At 38.7% G+C, this 14,441-nt stretch overlaps 1 long non-coding RNA gene across 1 annotated transcript; it reads left to right on the top strand.

Moving 5' to 3' along the window:
• The first annotated feature begins 11,680 nt into the window (after positions 1 to 11,680).
• Positions 11,681 to 12,628, top strand: LOC306821560. Its single transcript, XR_013778810.1, has 3 exons — positions 11,681 to 11,717; positions 11,820 to 11,921; positions 12,126 to 12,628. It is a non-coding gene; the product is annotated as an uncharacterized lncRNA (long non-coding RNA).
• The last annotated feature ends 1,813 nt before the right edge of the window (positions 12,629 to 14,441 follow it).

Below are 14,441 nucleotides of genomic sequence, written 5' to 3'. Positions count from 1 at the left end.
GCTGTAACTACATGTCAAGGCGAAGCACTGTGATTGGTTTACCTGATAGGATCGTATTTCTACTGTTTCGCACAGTGATCCCCACCATTTGCCTGGTGGGCAAATTGCATCGCGACCAAACAAGACAAGGAGAGACACTGAAGCCCAAACGGTTCATGACAGAGTCTAGGCTATTGCATAACCTATGCATTGACATGAAACTGAAGTATAAACCAGGCTTTAACTTGGTAGGATCAACTGGAGAAATGAAACACAAAGCCTTTGTTTGGACCTAGTATTAACATTAATTTTTTGAGACTGGATCACAAGCGGACAGCTTTAAATACAGGTGTGGACACACTTAATGCATCTTGAATGTGCATCGTGCCAAAAGCCAGTCTGAGCCATCTGTATCTGTATGCAGTACAGTAAACCTCCATGGGGCCTGGGCCACATGAGGGACAGCCTGCTTTGCTAAGTAGGTGACTCTCAGTACCTGTTTGCGCGCAACAGCCTCAGAACTTCTTTTACTCATTTTAACCATTGATGTATTTTACAGGACGTTGGCACGAGGATTGGTTAACGAAACGCAGTACCAATTTGGTACCGGTTTTGACGTAAATGGTAGTTACTGAATTGAATTAGAATGAACATTTCAGTGCCTGAATATTTTTACCACACGCTGATGTTCCGACGCCGAAACCTTTGATTTTAATGAAACATCTGGTGTTACTTGCATTTATAATGTTTAAAGATTTAAGTTGATGTTTTCTATTTGGCCCTGGAAGTAAATGGTATTGATTTTAGACTAACCCTAAGTGTGCCTTTTAATTCTTTAATTACCGGTTCAAGAACCATTTATGCACTAGAACCGTTTAAAAAATACAGGGTCGGGACTGTATCGGATAAAACATAACCGATATCCAACCTTAGTTGGCACATATGATGCATTGTATAGTAAGATCTGATTGTTCTTGTGGAGCTTAAAAACTTAAAAATGCAAATAAAGTTAAGACAGCAGCTTGTGGAGAAATGGAGGCAAACATAGTAGATTTCATCCAGCAGGTGGACAGTGGGGTGAAGGAGGCAGTCCAATTCATGGTAGGCCAGTCCACCTCATGGTAAGCCAGAGTGGTCTGTGCACAGCCAGTACAGTTGATCCAATTAAGATCTGCCATTTATGTAAAGATAGGGGTCATTGGAACTGTGAATGCCCTGTTAAGTTCAGTGGCAAAAGGTGTTTGTTGGGTTCTGAAATGTACACTCCAAATCAAAAAATGTAGCCACATTTCTTAGCAGGTTCTTAGCAGGTGTTGTTTTCAACCCCTGCTTTCATTACCGTCTTTGTATTTTAGAAACAATACAGATGAACAAATTAAGCAGGGATGACTTTAGCAGGGATACATTTCTGTCTGTGGGAGCTCAATTTTGTTTCTATAATCTTCATAAAAAATAAATTGAGGATTGAACATATTTAGTGTTGGCATGTTGGAAGAATATCCCTCCAGCAATTCAAATATTCACCAAACAGTAGAAAAGTCAATACTTGTTTGACACTGTATTTCATGAGATATATAGACTAGTACAAGATGAGTAAAAAGTAAACACACAGGTCCTGTGTACTCTTCACCATGTCAGGTTCAGACTTTAGGAGGTCTGTTAGTTTAGTACATTGTAAGATTAAAGTTACATTTAGAAACACACAGATACACAGGTCCTGTGTAATCCTCACCATGTCAGGTTCAGACTTTAGGAGGTCTGTTAGTTTAGTACATTGTAAGATTAAAGTTACATTTAGAAACTCACAGATACACAGGTCCTGTGGAATCCTCACCATGTCAGGTTCAGACTTTAGGAGGTCTGTTAGTTTAGTACATTGTAAGATTAAAGTTACATTTAGAAACACACAGATACACAGGTCCTGTGTAATCCTCACCATGTCAGGTTCAGACTTTAGGAGGTCTGTTAGTTTAGTACATTGTAAGATTAAAGTTACATTTAGAAACTCACAGATACACAGGTCCTGTGTAATCCTCACCATGTCAGGTTCAGACTTTAGGAGGTCTGTTAGTTTAGTACATTGTAAGATTAAAGTTACATTTAGAAACACACAGATACACAGGTCCTGTGTAATCCTCACCATGTCAGGTTCAGACTTTAGAAGGTCTGTTAGTTTAGTACATTGGAAGAATAAAGTTACATTTAGAATCAAACAGACACACAGGTCCTGTGTAATCCTCACCATGTCAGGTTCAGACTTTAGAAGGTCTGTTAGTTTAGTACATTGGAAGAATAAAGTTACATTTAGAATCAAACAGACACACAGGTCCTGTGTAATCCTCACCATGTCAGGTTCAGACTTTAGGAGGTCTGTTTAGATATGCAGGTTCTGTGTAATCTCCTGTGAAGAATCTTCTTGTCTGTTTAACAATGTCCTTGACGGACTGGCAACATCTGTTCATGATTCTATACATTGCCTTTACTGGGGACCAGTGAGTGTGCCTTTGTTTTGTTGGTTTTTGAAACATTCATTGGTTTTGATACTCTACACCACACAAGTGTCAGTTATGATCAAATTCTTATGTTTTGATGACACTGTTTTTGGTCAACAGGACTATGATCATGATCTTATCCCTGAAGAAATGTGAAGTTAGGGTCATTTAAATGCTTTAATTAAACATTTCACCACATCATCCTCCTGATAAACAACAGCTCTTTAAACATCCAGATGATGCCCTTGTCAGTGAAGAACTCTTTAAGCTCTGATCCTTTGAGTGACCTCCTCAGCTCTTTCAGATCTTGGTCTGCTCTTTCAAATGTCTCAGCATTACCTGAATTACACAGTCCTTGCCTGGTTACAAATCTCTCTAAGGCTAAGAGAGCGTTTTCAGTTATCTTATTTGACACTAACTCAGAATACAATGCCAGAGTGTCAGCTTGTAAAGTACGCTGAATGACCACTGGATTTGACAAACAAGCCCTCTTCATGTCTATCCATGTCACTTTAAAGGGAGGGGAACAGGGTGTGGTGATCTACTACAGAATTTATTATTTGGTAAATTGTCTCCTGGTTTGCTCAGTGGTAGTGCTCTATCTCTCTGCTCTTGACCTCGTTTTGCAGAAACTGAATTAGCTGGTCAACTTTCCACTGGAGTCTTATTTAAGTGCATAATTCAGCTCCATGTATTTTGCTAGAAGCTGTAGTTGCGCTGGAAATAGCATGCATCCATATGTGTCACTGTGAACTATAAGTCCAGGCCGTTAATGTGGATTTTAGACTAATCCTAAGTGTGCATTTTCATTTTTGAATTACTGGTTCAAGAACCATTTATGCACCAGAACCGTTTAAAAAATGCAGGGTAGGTACTGTATCAGATAAAACATAACCGATATCCAACCTTAGTTGGCACATATGATGCATTGTATAGTAAGATCTGATTGTTCTCGTGGAGCTTAAAAACTTAAAAATGCAAATAAAGTTAAGACAGCAGCTTGTGGAGAAATGGAGGCAAACATAGTAGATTTCATCCAGCAGGTGGACAGTGGGGTGAAGGAGGCAGTCCAATTCATGGTAGGCCAGTCCACCTCATGGTAAGCCAGAGTGGTCTGTGCACAGCCAGTACAGTTGATCCAATTAAGATCTGCCATTTATGTAAAGATAGGGGTCATTGGAACTGTGAATGCCCTGTTAAGTTCAGTGGCAAAAGGTGTTTGTCGGGTTCTGAAATGTACACTCCAAATCAAAACATTTAGCCACATTTCTTAGCAGGTTCTTAGCAGGTGTTGTTTTCAACCCCTGCTTTCATTACCGCCTTTGTATTTTAGAAACAATACAGATGAACAAATTAAGCAGGGATGACTTTAGCAGGGATACATTTCTGTCTGTGGGAGCTCAATTTTGTTTCTATAATCTTCATAAAATAAAAATTGAGGATTGAACATATTTAGTGTTGGCATGTTGGAAGAATATCCCTCCAGCAATTCAAATATTCACCAAACAGTAGAAAAGTCAATACTTGTTTGGCACTGTATTTCATGAGATATATAGACTAGTACAAGATGAGTAAAAAGTAAACACACAGGTCCTGTGTACTCTTCACCATGTCAGGTTCAGACTTTAGGAGGTCTGTTAGTTTAGTACATTGTAAGATTAAAGTTACATTTAGAAACACACAGATACACAGGTCCTGTGTAATCCTCACCATGTCAGGTTCAGACTTTAGGAGGTCTGTTAGTTTAGTACATTGTAAGATTAAAGTTACATTTAGAAACACACAGATACACAGGTCCTGTGTAATCCTCACCATGTCAGGTTCAGACTTTAGGAGGTCTGTTAGTTTAGTACATTGTAAGATTAAAGTTACATTTAGAAACTCACAGATACACAGGTCCTGTGTAATCCTCACCATGTCAGGTTCAGACTTTAGGAGGTCTGTTAGTTTAGTACATTGTAAGATTAAAGTTACATTTAGAAACACACAGATACACAGGTCCTGTGTAATCCTCACCATGTCAGGTTCAGACTTTAGAAGGTCTGTTAGTTTAGTACATTGGAAGAATAAAGTTACATTTAGAATCAAACAGACACACAGGTCCTGTGTAATCCTCACCATGTCAGGTTCAGACTTTAGAAGGTCTGTTAGTTTAGTACATTGCAAGAATAAAGTCACATTTAGAATCATACAGACACACAGGTCCTGTGTAATCCTCACCATGTCAGGTTCAGACTTTAGGAGGTCTGTTTAGATATGCAGGTTCTGTGTAATCTCCTGTGAAGAATCTTCTTGTCTGTTTAACAATGTCCTTGACGGACTGGCAACATCTGTTCATGATTCTATACATTGCCTTTACTGGGGACCAGTGAGTGTGCCTTTGTTTTGTTGGTTTTTGAAACATTCATTGGTTTTGATACTCTACACCACACAAGTGTCAGTTATGATCAAATTCTTATGTTTTGATGACACTGTTTTTGGTCAACAGGACTATGATCATGATCTTATCCCTGAAGAAATGTGAAGTTAGGGTCATTTAAATGCTTTAATTAAACATTTCACCACATCATCCTCCTGATAAACAACAGCTCTTTAAACATCCAGATGATGCCCTTGTCAGTGAAGAACTCTTTAAGCTCTGATCCTTTGAGTGACCTCCTCAGCTCTTTCAGATCTTGGTCTGCTCTTTCAAATGTCTCAGCATTACCTGAATTACACAGTCCTTGCCTGGTTACAAATCTCTCTAAGGCTAAGAGAGCGTTTTCAGTTATCTTATTTGACACTAACTCAGAATACAATGCCAGAGTGTCAGCTTGTAAAGTACGCTGAATGACCACTGGATTTGACAAACAAGCCCTCTTCATGTCTATCCATGTCACTTTAAAGGGAGGGGAACAGGGTGTGGTGATCTACTACAGAATTTATTATTTGGTAAATTGTCTCCTGGTTTGCTCAGTGGTAGTGCTCTATCTCTCTGCTCTTGACCTCGTTTTGCAGAAACTGAATTAGCTGGTCAACTTTCCACTGGAGTCTTATTTAAGTGCATAATTCAGCTCCATGTATTTTGCTAGAAGCTGTAGTTGCGCTGGAAATAGCATGCATCCATATGTGTCACTGTGAACTATAAGTCCAGGCCGTTAATGTGGATTTTAGACTAATCCTAAGTGTGCATTTTCATTTTTGAATTACTGGTTCAAGAACCATTTATGCACCAGAACCGTTTAAAAAATGCAGGGTAGGTACTGTATCAGATAAAACATAACCGATATCCAACCTTAGTTGGCACATATGATGCATTGTATAGTAAGATCTGATTGTTCTCGTGGAGCTTAAAAACTTAAAAATGCAAATAAAGTTAAGACAGCAGCTTGTGGAGAAATGGAGGCAAACATAGTAGATTTCATCCAGCAGGTGGACAGTGGGGTGAAGGAGGCAGTCCAATTCATGGTAGGCCAGTCCACCTCATGGTAAGCCAGAGTGGTCTGTGCACAGCCAGTACAGTTGATCCAATTAAGATCTGCCATTTATGTAAAGATAGGGGTCATTGGAACTGTGAATGCCCTGTTAAGTTCAGTGGCAAAAGGTGTTTGTCGGGTTCTGAAATGTACACTCCAAATCAAAACATTTAGCCACATTTCTTAGCAGGTTCTTAGCAGGTGTTGTTTTCAACCCCTGCTTTCATTACCGCCTTTGTATTTTAGAAACAATACAGATGAACAAATTAAGCAGGGATGACTTTAGCAGGGATACATTTCTGTCTGTGGGAGCTCAATTTTGTTTCTATAATCTTCATAAAATAAAAATTGAGGATTGAACATATTTAGTGTTGGCATGTTGGAAGAATATCCCTCCAGCAATTCAAATATTCACCAAACAGTAGAAAAGTCAATACTTGTTTGGCACTGTATTTCATGAGATATATAGACTAGTACAAGATGAGTAAAAAGTAAACACACAGGTCCTGTGTACTCTTCACCATGTCAGGTTCAGACTTTAGGAGGTCTGTTAGTTTAGTACATTGTAAGATTAAAGTTACATTTAGAAACACACAGATACACAGGTCCTGTGTAATCCTCACCATGTCAGGTTCAGACTTTAGGAGGTCTGTTAGTTTAGTACATTGTAAGATTAAAGTTACATTTAGAAACACACAGATACACAGGTCCTGTGTAATCCTCACCATGTCAGGTTCAGACTTTAGGAGGTCTGTTAGTTTAGTACATTGTAAGATTAAAGTTACATTTAGAAACTCACAGATACACAGGTCCTGTGTAATCCTCACCATGTCAGGTTCAGACTTTAGGAGGTCTGTTAGTTTAGTACATTGTAAGATTAAAGTTACATTTAGAAACACACAGATACACAGGTCCTGTGTAATCCTCACCATGTCAGGTTCAGACTTTAGAAGGTCTGTTAGTTTAGTACATTGGAAGAATAAAGTTACATTTAGAATCAAACAGACACACAGGTCCTGTGTAATCCTCACCATGTCAGGTTCAGACTTTAGAAGGTCTGTTAGTTTAGTACATTGCAAGAATAAAGTCACATTTAGAATCATACAGACACACAGGTCCTGTGTAATCCTCACCATGTCAGGTTCAGACTTTAGGAGGTCTGTTTAGATATGCAGGTTCTGTGTAATCTCCTGTGAAGAATCTTCTTGTCTGTTTAACAATGTCCTTGACGGACTGGCAACATCTGTTCATGATTCTATACATTGCCTTTACTGGGGACCAGTGAGTGTGCCTTTGTTTTGTTGGTTTTTGAAACATTCATTGGTTTTGATACTCTACACCACACAAGTGTCAGTTATGATCAAATTCTTATGTTTTGATGACACTGTTTTTGGTCAACAGGACTATGATCATGATCTTATCCCTGAAGAAATGTGAAGTTAGGGTCATTTAAATGCTTTAATTAAACATTTCACCACATCATCCTCCTGATAAACAACAGCTCTTTAAACATCCAGATGATGCCCTTGTCAGTGAAGAACTCTTTAAGCTCTGATCCTTTGAGTGACCTCCTCAGCTCTTTCAGATCTTGGTCTGCTCTTTCAAATGTCTCAGCATTACCTGAATTACACAGTCCTTGCCTGGTTACAAATCTCTCTAAGGCTAAGAGAGCGTTTTCAGTTATCTTATTTGACACTAACTCAGAATACAATGCCAGAGTGTCAGCTTGTAAAGTACGCTGAATGACCACTGGATTTGACAAACAAGCCCTCTTCATGTCTATCCATGTCACTTTAAAGGGAGGGGAACAGGGTGTGGTGATCTACTACAGAATTTATTATTTGGTAAATTGTCTCCTGGTTTGCTCAGTGGTAGTGCTCTATCTCTCTGCTCTTGACCTCGTTTTGCAGAAACTGAATTAGCTGGTCAACTTTCCACTGGAGTCTTATTTAAGTGCATAATTCAGCTCCATGTATTTTGCTAGAAGCTGTAGTTGCGCTGGAAATAGCATGCATCCATATGTGTCACTGTGAACTATAAGTCCAGGCCGTTAATGTGGATTTTAGACTAATCCTAAGTGTGCATTTTCATTTTTGAATTACTGGTTCAAGAACCATTTATGCACCAGAACCGTTTAAAAAATGCAGGGTAGGTACTGTATCAGATAAAACATAACCGATATCCAACCTTAGTTGGCACATATGATGCATTGTATAGTAAGATCTGATTGTTCTCGTGGAGCTTAAAAACTTAAAAATGCAAATAAAGTTAAGACAGCAGCTTGTGGAGAAATGGAGGCAAACATAGTAGATTTCATCCAGCAGGTGGACAGTGGGGTGAAGGAGGCAGTCCAATTCATGGTAGGCCAGTCCACCTCATGGTAAGCCAGAGTGGTCTGTGCACAGCCAGTACAGTTGATCCAATTAAGATCTGCCATTTATGTAAAGATAGGGGTCATTGGAACTGTGAATGCCCTGTTAAGTTCAGTGGCAAAAGGTGTTTGTTGGGTTCTGAAATGTACACTCCAAATCAAAAAATGTAGCCACATTTCTTAGCAGGTTCTTAGCAGGTGTTGTTTTCAACCCCTGCTTTCATTACCGTCTTTGTATTTTAGAAACAATACAGATGAACAAATTAAGCAGGGATGACTTTAGCAGGGATACATTTCTGTCTGTGGGAGCTCAATTTTGTTTCTATAATCTTCATAAAAAATAAATTGAGGATTGAACATATTTAGTGTTGGCATGTTGGAAGAATATCCCTCCAGCAATTCAAATATTCACCAAACAGTAGAAAAGTCAATACTTGTTTGGCACTGTATTTCATGAGATATATAGACTAGTACAAGATGAGTAAAAAGTAAACACACAGGTCCTGTGTACTCTTCACCATGTCAGGTTCAGACTTTAGGAGGTCTGTTAGTTTAGTACATTGTAAGATTAAAGTTACATTTAGAAACACACAGATACACAGGTCCTGTGTAATCCTCACCATGTCAGGTTCAGACTTTAGGAGGTCTGTTAGTTTAGTACATTGTAAGATTAAAGTTACATTTAGAAACACACAGATACACAGGTCCTGTGTAATCCTCACCATGTCAGGTTCAGACTTTAGGAGGTCTGTTAGTTTAGTACATTGTAAGATTAAAGTTACATTTAGAAACTCACAGATACACAGGTCCTGTGTAATCCTCACCATGTCAGGTTCAGACTTTAGGAGGTCTGTTAGTTTAGTACATTGTAAGATTAAAGTTACATTTAGAAACACACAGATACACAGGTCCTGTGTAATCCTCACCATGTCAGGTTCAGACTTTAGAAGGTCTGTTAGTTTAGTACATTGGAAGAATAAAGTTACATTTAGAATCAAACAGACACACAGGTCCTGTGTAATCCTCACCATGTCAGGTTCAGACTTTAGAAGGTCTGTTAGTTTAGTACATTGCAAGAATAAAGTCACATTTAGAATCATACAGACACACAGGTCCTGTGTAATCCTCACCATGTCAGGTTCAGACTTTAGGAGGTCTGTTTAGATATGCAGGTTCTGTGTAATCTCCTGTGAAGAATCTTCTTGTCTGTTTAACAATGTCCTTGACGGACTGGCAACATCTGTTCATGATTCTATACATTGCCTTTACTGGGGACCAGTGAGTGTGCCTTTGTTTTGTTGGTTTTTGAAACATTCATTGGTTTTGATACTCTACACCACACAAGTGTCAGTTATGATCAAATTCTTATGTTTTGATGACACTGTTTTTGGTCAACAGGACTATGATCATGATCTTATCCCTGAAGAAATGTGAAGTTAGGGTCATTTAAATGCTTTAATTAAACATTTCACCACATCATCCTCCTGATAAACAACAGCTCTTTAAACATCCAGATGATGCCCTTGTCAGTGAAGAACTCTTTAAGCTCTGATCCTTTGAGTGACCTCCTCAGCTCTTTCAGATCTTGGTCTGCTCTTTCAAATGTCTCAGCATTACCTGAATTACACAGTCCTTGCCTGGTTACAAATCTCTCTAAGGCTAAGAGAGCGTTTTCAGTTATCTTATTTGACACTAACTCAGAATACAATGCCAGAGTGTCAGCTTGTAAAGTACGCTGAATGACCACTGGATTTGACAAACAAGCCCTCTTCATGTCTATCCATGTCACTTTAAAGGGAGGGGAACAGGGTGTGGTGATCTACTACAGAATTTATTATTTGGTAAATTGTCTCCTGGTTTGCTCAGTGGTAGTGCTCTATCTCTCTGCTCTTGACCTCGTTTTGCAGAAACTGAATTAGCTGGTCAACTTTCCACTGGAGTCTTATTTAAGTGCATAATTCAGCTCCATGTATTTTGCTAGAAGCTGTAGTTGCGCTGGAAATAGCATGCATCCATATGTGTCACTGTGAACTATAAGTCCAGGCCGTTAATGTGGATTTTAGACTAATCCTAAGTGTGCATTTTCATTTTTGAATTACTGGTTCAAGAACCATTTATGCACCAGAACCGTTTAAAAAATGCAGGGTAGGTACTGTATCAGATAAAACATAACCGATATCCAACCTTAGTTGGCACATATGATGCATTGTATAGTAAGATCTGATTGTTCTCGTGGAGCTTAAAAACTTAAAAATGCAAATAAAGTTAAGACAGCAGCTTGTGGAGAAATGGAGGCAAACATAGTAGATTTCATCCAGCAGGTGGACAGTGGGGTGAAGGAGGCAGTCCAATTCATGGTAGGCCAGTCCACCTCATGGTAAGCCAGAGTGGTCTGTGCACAGCCAGTACAGTTGATCCAATTAAGATCTGCCATTTATGTAAAGATAGGGGTCATTGGAACTGTGAATGCCCTGTTAAGTTCAGTGGCAAAAGGTGTTTGTCGGGTTCTGAAATGTACACTCCAAATCAAAAAATGTAGCCACATTTCTTAGCAGGTTCTTAGCAGGTGTTGTTTTCAACCCCTGCTTTCATTACCGTCTTTGTATTTTAGAAACAATACAGATGAACAAATTAAGCAGGGATGACTTTAGCAGGGATACATTTCTGTCTGTGGGAGCTCAATTTTGTTTCTATAATCTTCATAAAATAAAAATTGAGGATTGAACATATTTAGTGTTGGCATGTTGGAAGAATATCCCTCCAGCAATTCAAATATTCACCAAACAGTAGAAAAGTCAATACTTGTTTGGCACTGTATTTCATGAGATATATAGACTAGTACAAGATGAGTAAAAAGTAAACACACAGGTCCTGTGTACTCTTCACCATGTCAGGTTCAGACTTTAGGAGGTCTGTTAGTTTAGTACATTGTAAGATTAAAGTTACATTTAGAAACACACAGATACACAGGTCCTGTGTAATCCTCACCATGTCAGGTTCAGACTTTAGGAGGTCTGTTAGTTTAGTACATTGTAAGATTAAAGTTACATTTAGAAACACACAGATACACAGGTCCTGTGTAATCCTCACCATGTCAGGTTCAGACTTTAGGAGGTCTGTTAGTTTAGTACATTGTAAGATTAAAGTTACATTTAGAAACACACAGATACACAGGTCCTGTGTAATCCTCACCATGTCAGGTTCAGACTTTAGGAGGTCTGTTAGTTTAGTACATTGTAAGATTAAAGTCACATTTAGAAACACACAGATACACAGGTCCTGTGTAATCCTCACCATGTCAGGTTCAGACTTTAGAAGGTCTGTTAGTTTAGTACATTGGAAGAATAAAGTTACATTTAGAATCAAACAGACACACAGGTCCTGTGTAATCCTCACCATGTCAGGTTCAGACTTTAGAAGGTCTGTTACTTTAGTACATTGGAAGAATAAAGTTACATTTAGAATCAAACAGACACACATGTCCTGTGTAATCCTCACCATGTCAGGTTCAGACTTTAGGAGGTCTGTTAGTTTAGTACATTGTAAGATTAAAGTTACATTTAGAAACACACAGATACACAGGTCCTGTGTAATCCTCACCATGTCAGGTTCAGACTTTAGGAGGTCTGTTAGTTTAGTACATTGGAAGAATAAAGTTACATTTAGAATCAAACAGACACACAGGTCCTGTGTAATCCTCACCATGTCAGGTTCAGACTTTAGAAGGTCTGTTAGTTTAGTACATTGGAAGAATAAAGTCACATTTAGAATCATACAGACACACAGGTCCTGTGTAATCCTCACCATGTCAGGTTCAGACTTTAGGAGGTCTGTTTAGATATGCAGGTTCTGTGTAATCTCCTGTGAAGAATCTTCTTGTCTGTTTAACAATGTCCTTGATGGACTGGCAACATCTGTTCATGATTCTATACATTGCCTTTACTGGGGACCAGTGAGTGTGCCTTTGTTTTGTTGGTTTTTGAAACATTCATTGGTTTTGATACTCTACACCACACAAGTGTCAGTTATGATCAAATTCTTATGTTTTGATGACACTGTTTTTGGTCAACAGGACTATGATCATGATCTTATCCCTGAAGAAATGTGAAGTTAGGGTCATTTAAATGTTTTAATTAAACATTTCACCACATCATCCTCCTGATAAACAACAGCTCTTTAAACATCCAGATGATGCCCTTGTCAGTGAAGAACTCTTTAAGCTCTGATCCTTTGAGTGACCTCCTCAGCTCTTTCAGATCTTGGTCTGCTCTTTCAAATGTCTCAGCATTACCTGAATTACACAGTCCTTGCCTGGTTACAAATCTCTCTAAGGCTAATCTTATTTGACACTAACTCAGAATACAATGCCAGAGTGTCAGCTTGTAAAGTACGCTGAATGACCACTGGATTTGACAAACAAGGCCTCTTCATGTCTATCCATGTCACTTCAAAGGGAGGGGAACAGGGTGTGGTGATCTACTACAGAATTTATTATTTGGTAAATTGTCTCCTGGTTTGCTCAGTGGTAGTGCTCTATCTCTCTGCTCTTGACCTCGTTTTGCGGAAACTGAATTAGCTAGTCAACTTTCCACTCATCACTCTAGTCTTATTTAAGTGCATAATTCAGCTCCATGTATTTTGCTAGAAGCTGTAGTTGCGCTGGTCATAGCATGCATCCATATGTGTCACTGTGAACTATAAGTCCAGGCCGTTAATGTGGATTTCACCTAACAGAGACTAAATTTATAATTTAAAGGGTCCATTAGTTGCTTAACCCCATAGAGGATCATCTACTTCACAGTAGTTAAGAAACCTTTCGACAACAAAATAAATCCTTATTGTTGTTTGTTTAGCACAAACTGAAAACACAGGTTATAAGGGCAATGAACCCAGCAGAAAACTAAAAGAAGGACAAAGAACCCAGCAGAAAACTAAAAGAAGGACAAAGAACCCAGCAGAAAACTAAACGAAGGACAAAGAACCCACCAGAAAACTAAAAGAAGGACATAGAACCCAGCAGAAAACTAAAAGAAGGACATAGAACCCAGCAGAAAACTAAAAGAAGGACATAGAACCCAGCATATAACTTTAAGAAGGATATAGAACCCAGCAGAAAACTAAAAGAAGGACACAGAACCCAGTAGAAAACTAAAAGAAGGACATAGAACCCATCATATAACTTTAAGAAGGATATAGAACCCAGCAGAAAACTAAAAGAAGGACACAGAACCCAGCAGAAAACTAAAAGAAGGGGAAAGAACCCAGCATATAACTAAAAGAAGGACATAGACCCCAGCATATAACTAAAAGAAGGACATGGAACCCAGCAGAAAACTAAAAGAAGGACAAAGAACCCATTAGAAAATTAAAAGAAGGACATAGAACCCAGCATATAACTTTAAGAAGGACATAGAACCCAGCATATAACTTTAAGAAGGATATAGAACCCAGCAGAAAACTAAAAGAAGGACACAGAACCCAGCAGAAAACTAAAAGAAGGGCAAAGAATCCAGCATATAACTAAAAGAAGGACATAGACCCCAGCATATAACTAAAAGAAGGACATGGAACCCAGCAGAAAACTAAAAGAAGGACAAAGAACCCAGCATATAACTAAAAGAAGGACATGGAACCCAGCAGAAAACTAAAAGAAGGACAAAGAACCCAGCATATAACTAAAAGAAGGACATAGAACCCAGCAGAAAACTAAAAGAAGGACAAAGAACCCAGCATAGAACTCTAGACTAGACTCTGTTGCTCTAATACTGGAGTGAAGGCACCGTCTCATATAGTCCACATGTGTGTGTGTTTAATGTTCCATTTATCCATGTTTGACCCTTTAATACACAGGACTTACATGTTTGTGTATGTGTATGGCTATGGTCCTGATAATACATTTGGGCCTGCTAATTACAGTGGGCGGAGCTAAGTACCTCATTATCGTTGTCCTCTTAATACACCATGGTGTCAGGTTCTTATAAGTTGAGTTCTGATGTGTTTTCTTGTATTTTGAAGTGAGATTCTTGTTGTATAGCTCAAACAAGATTTTTCAAGATTTAATACATCTTTCTAGCACAAGTGGAAAGGGGGGACTGTCTAATGTGGCAGCAAATTGGTTTGAAAAAATAGTCCTCCTAAATCACC

Source organism: Symphodus melops (genome assembly GCF_947650265.1).
Source record: "Symphodus melops genome assembly, chromosome: 3".
NCBI lineage: Eukaryota > Metazoa > Chordata > Actinopteri > Labriformes > Labridae > Symphodus > Symphodus melops.
The sequence above is the reverse complement of the archived record's forward strand: the minus strand, read 5'-3'. Positions and strand labels throughout refer to the sequence as shown.